Source organism: Tupaia chinensis, unplaced genomic scaffold (assembly GCF_000334495.1).
Source record: "Tupaia chinensis unplaced genomic scaffold, TupChi_1.0 Scaffold000116_1, whole genome shotgun sequence".
In the NCBI taxonomy this organism is placed as follows: domain Eukaryota; kingdom Metazoa; phylum Chordata; class Mammalia; order Scandentia; family Tupaiidae; genus Tupaia; species Tupaia belangeri.
The window spans coordinates 3,087,682-3,093,200 of record NW_006159580.1 but is presented as its reverse complement, the minus strand read 5'-3'; the positions used below and the strand labels follow the sequence as shown (position 1 = coordinate 3,093,200).

The window sequence follows — 5,519 nt, the reverse complement described above, 5'->3', positions numbered from 1 at the left end:
GGCCCCCCCTGCCGCTGTCCAGCAGCTGCTTCTGCTCGCAGGTGCTGCTCTCCGGGCCGCGAGTCCGTGACGCGTACTTGGCGACCAGCGCAGCGCGCCGAGCCGCGTGTTATTATTACTCCTCCCGCTGACGATGTGCTCTTCAAGCTCCACCGTAGAACTGCTGACCAGCCAAGCAGGCGGGACCCGAGCGGCGCTCCGCTCTTCTCCGGAGAAAGTGCCCGAAGAGCCGGCCGTGCAGACCTGCAGGCGGTGCCGCGTCCTGGAGGCCCAGGGCCTGAGGACTGGCCACCACCGGGCGGGGACACAGAGGAACCTGTGCCACTTACCGCCGTGAGCACTGTGAGACGGAATGAAGCGCATAAAATACAGTCTCGTATCCTCTTCTGGTTGAGCTGAGAAAAGAATGCTAGGAAAGAGCCGACTGTGACGCTGGCCTCCCACGCCGGCCTTGCCCATTTAGGGAGGCTGGAGAGACTGGTGGAGGCAAGGCTGGGTCAAAAGATGAGCTTATGAGGAAACCAGAAAGGTTAACACGGTCCCGTCGCTGAGATTGTTCCTCCAGCCTTTCACATTTCTACAAGAAGTGGGCATCTTGCTGCCTTCTAGGACTAGGGAGATAAAAGGGATTTAATTTCTAAATCCTCAGCTTTTCCAAAAGTAGTCTTCTTTATTTTATTTTTTCAGTTGATGGTAGGATGCCACCAGGTGGTGTGGTGGTTAAGGTGCTGGACTCCCACATGGACGACCACAGTTCCAGTCCTGGAACTAGTGGCTTGCTTTCTCATTTTCCTTCTCTGTCTCTCTCTCTGGTCAAATTAAAAAACAATACTAAATAAATAAAATTAAACAAATAATCTTTTTAAAAATGGATGGTAGGACATATGCGCATGCTTATATAAAAGAGAAACACACACCCTCGATAGGATCTTGTCACACTGAGACCCCATCCCCCAATTCTTCAGTCTCCTGTGCTTGTGGGTACCCTGAATATTTCAGGTCAGCCAGTCTGGGATCCCAGCCCTCAGCTGGCCACGTGGCTTCCAGCACTGCAGTTCAGTATGTTACCAACCTTATGGCTTAGTCTGGGCCTTTCTTCCTTATCAGGGGAGAAAAAGTATACTGCTCAAGTGTGCAATCTCCTGGAGTAATCTTACCTGTCTTAAAGACATGTAGCCTACTTTCAGGACGAGTGGGTGGCATGGTGGTTAAGGTGCTGGATGCTCCCACATGGCTGACCACGGTTCAAATCCTAGACCTGGTGGCTTGCTTTCTCACCTTTTCTCTGTGTGTGTGTCTCTCTGGTCAAAATAAAAATAAATGAATGAATAAAGTTAAATAAATAATTAAAAATAATAAAATTTTTTTTTTTAAAAAGACATGTAGCCTACTTTCATCAAAGCACAAGGAGCACCATCTCTTCTATCTTGTCAAAATTTCTCTTTCAACAATAGTAAAACTTCGTATAATCTTTATGTTGTTTGATCACTAATATTCTCATAAAAATGGTAATGATAACCCAGATTTAAAAAAAAAAAATTTACTAGAAGATTTATGAGCTTGTCAGAGAGAGACAGATAGAAAAGAATGTGTGGTTTAGGCCAGCAGGTGGTGTGATGGTTAAGGCACTGGACTCCCACATTACTGGCTGCAGTTCAAGTCCTGTACCTGGTAGCTTGAAACTCACATTGGGTACATGTGCACATTAGCCCCAAGAGGAAAAGAATAGAGGAGAGAGGACTGCTGCATGGCCAAATTCCCTGGGGTAGTGATTTTTCCCTTTCCCTCTCTCTTTCTCCTGTGAGTGCACATGCCCTATGGCAAAAACCTTTAAAAACAAATGTGTGTGATTTTTTTTTTTGAGAGGTTTTTTGTTTTTTTGTGTTTTTTTTTGTTTTTTGCTATAGGGCGTGTGCGCTTGCCAGACAGACAGACAGAGACAGACAGAAAGCGAGAAATCACCCCCCAGTGGGGATGGCCACACCGCAACCCCTTCTCCATTCTCCTCTCGGGATCTGGGGCACACACGCACACGTGCCCGGCGTGAGTTTAAGCCACCGGGTCCGGGACGTGAGCCACGGTCGACTACATGGGAGTCCAGCGACATAGCCATTACACTAACTGCTGGTCCTGACTTTTTTTGTTGTTGTTTATCTTGTCAGAGAGCATGTGTACTTGCTAAAGAGAGAGACAGAGAGCACAGGAAAGGGGAAAAGCTCCATGTGGGACATGGTCAGGCAACATTTCCTTTCCTTCATCTCTCCCTCTAAGATTTTGGGCACATGTGCCCATCCTGTTTTTCTTTCTTTCTTATTTTATTTTTTTAAAGATTTATTTATTTTAACTTTCTTTCTTTCTTTCTTTCTTTCTTTCTTTCTTCCTTTCTTCCTTTCTTTCCTTTCTTTCTTATTTGACCAGAGAGGGACAGAGTGAGAAAGAGAGAAGGAAAGTGAGAAAGCAAGCCGCTAAGTCTAGGATTCAAACTGTGGTGGACCGTGTGGGAGTCCAGCGCTCTTAACCACCACGCCACCTGCAGGCCCCTGCCCATCCTATTATTCAAACTGGGAGTGAAGCACTCAGATCCCACATATGAGATGCAGTCACCTTAACCACCTTAACTATGGGCTGGCCCCCTAGAATTTAAACAACTAGAATATTTTTTATTTTTTAGGTTTTTGTCATAGGGCACATATACTCTCCAGAGAGAGAGAGTGAGACAGAGAAGGAAAGTAAGAAGTCATCCCCCAGGGGGGATGGTCATGCCACAATACCTTTTCTATTCTCCTGTGGAGGTTTTGGGCATGCACACACTTGTGCTTGGCATGAGTTTCAAGCAGCCAGGTCTGGGACTTAAACCAAAGTCAGCCATGTGTGGAGGTCCAGTGACCAACTGCTAGTCCCTTCACTTTTTTTTTTTTTTTTAATCCTGGTATCTGGCACTTGCACTCACCAGAGACAGAGAGAAAAAAAGAAAGTACCTCCCAGGTGAGGCGGCCATGCTGCAATCTTCCCTTCTCCATTCTCCATTTTCCTCTCAGGATTTTTGGCATGTATGCACACATGCCACATGTATTTCCAAGCTGCCAGATTGGGACTTAAACCACAGAATCAGCCATGTGGCATTAAGTACCTTAATTACCATGCTACCTACTGGCCTCTGTTGGGCCTTATGATGAACATTTTTAGAAGCCGCCTTCTTTTTTTTTTTTTTTTTTTGGAGACACAAAGAGACTGAAAGCAAGAAATTACCCCCAGGGGGAATGGCCACGCTGTACCGCCTTCTCCATTCTCCTTTTTAGATTTTGAGCACACACATGCACCAGGTGTGAGTTTGAAACCTCCAGGTCCAGGATTTAAATCATAGTCAACCATGTGGGAGTTCAGCTATGTAACCATTACAGCATATACTGGTTTCTAGAAGCCTTAAAAATATATGGAGCGGGGCCGACAGGTGGCGTGGTGGTTAGGGGCGCTGGACTCCCACATAGCTGCTGGCGACTCAAATACTGGACCTGGCAGCTTGCTTTCCCTCTCTCTCTCTCTCCCTCTCTGATCAAATTAAAACAAATAAAGTTACATAAAATTATAAAAAAAAAAATGGAGTACATTGAGCTCCATAGAGACCGCACCAGGGCAAGTGGGAGCCAGGCAGGCTTTAGGCAATTGTCTCATTGAGGAAAGATAACTAAACATGGTCAAAGGAGATCCTAAGAAGCCGAGAAGCGAAATGTCATCAGAGGCATTCTTTGTGCAAACTTGCCAGGAAGAGCACAAGAAGCACCCGGATGCTTCAATCAGCTCCTCAGAGTTTTCTAAGAAGTGCTCAGAGAGGTGGTAGGCCATGTCTGCTAAAGAGAAAGGAGAGTTTGAAGATACGGCACTGGGGGACAAGGCCCGTTATGAAAGAGAAATGAAAACCTATATCCCTCCTAAAGGGGAAACAAAAAAGAAGTTCAAGGATCCCAATGCACCGAAGAGGCTTCCTTCAGCCTTTTTCTTGTTCTGTTCTGAATATCGCCCAAAAATCAAACGAGAACATTCTGGTCTAGCCCTTGATGATGTTGCAAAGAAACTGGGAGAGATGTGGAGTAACACTGCTGCAGATGATAAACAGCCTCATGAAAAGAAGGCTCATGAAATGATAAACATCCTCATGCTAAGCTGAAGGAAAAATACGAAAAGGATATTACTGCATACCGAGCTAAAAGAAAGCCTGATGCAGCAAAAAAGGGAGTTGTCAAGGCTGAAAAGAGCAAGAAAACGAAGGAGGAGGAGGAAGGTGAAGAGGATGAAGATGAAAAAGATTGTGACAATGAATAAGTTGGTTCTAGCACAGTTTCTTTTTTCTTGTCTATAAAGCATTTAACCCCCCTATGCACAGCTCCTTTTAAAGAAAAAAATTGAAATGTAAGGTTGTGTAAGATTCGTTTTTAAACTGTACAGTGTCTCTTTTGTATAGTTAACACACTACCGAATGTGTCTTTAGCTAGCCCTGCCCTGGTGGTATTTTCAGTAGCCACTAACCTTACCTGGTACAGTATGGGGGTTGTAAATTGGCATGGAAATTTAAAGCAGTGACATAGCCATTACGCTAACTGCTGATCCCTGGGGATGGTAGTTTTTTCATCATCAGTTGTCTCTGATGCAGCTTATACGAAATAATTGTTCTGTTAACTGCATACCACTCTGTAATTGCAAAAAAAAAAAAAAGTTACAGCTGTTTTGCTGACATTCTGAGTGCTTCTAAGTAAATACATTTTTTTTTTTCTTAAAAATACATGAGGGACTATATCAGAGAGGGACAGAAAGAGAGAAAAAGCACACTGCAATCCCTTCTCTTCCATTTCTCCATTCTGTTTGGATTCCGGGCACACACACACACACACACACACACACACACGCCCAGTGTTTTTTTTTTTAACCTAATTTAATTTAATTTAATTTTAATTTAACCAGAAAGGGACAGAGCGAGAGAGATAGAGACAGACAGTGAGAAAGCAGGCCGCCAGGTCTGGGTCTTGAACCACAGTCGGCCATGTGGAAGTCCAGTACCCTTAACCACCATGCCACCTGCCGGCCCCACCCAGTGGGGTTTGGGACTTGAACTGCAGGGTCAGCTATCCAGGATCCAACCGCATTAACCACCAGGCCACAGAAGCGACCTCAAAATTATTTTCCATATCACAGGTGTGGACACTTTAAGTCTGTTGCTCTATGTTATGTAAGTGTCCCCTCCATAACCCTCAATAGTCCCATTTTTCTTCTGTCTCCCCTCTCACCTCTATAGCAGGGAAAGGGAATGTTTATGGAAAAGATGGTCACAACTCCAGCTCCTCCTCCTTCTGAGGCGTCCACAGAAGCCAGTCTCCAAACTTTGCCCATGGTAGCAGCCACAGCAGCTTATAAGTAGCCTCCAGCATCAGCAGAGTCAGGAAAAGGGCGAGGAAGACAAAAAAGACCTTGTCCAGGGCACGTCGCAGAGGACCCCTGGGAGGAGAGGGACCCTGGGCAAATGCCAG

General features: G+C 45.4%; 1 pseudogene; it reads left to right on the top strand.

Annotated features, from left to right (window-relative positions):
• The first annotated feature begins 3,572 nt into the window (after window positions 1-3,572).
• LOC114007047 (high mobility group protein B1 pseudogene) lies at window positions 3,573-4,320 on the top strand (annotated as a pseudogene).
• Window positions 4,321-5,519: the final 1,199 nt, after the last annotated feature.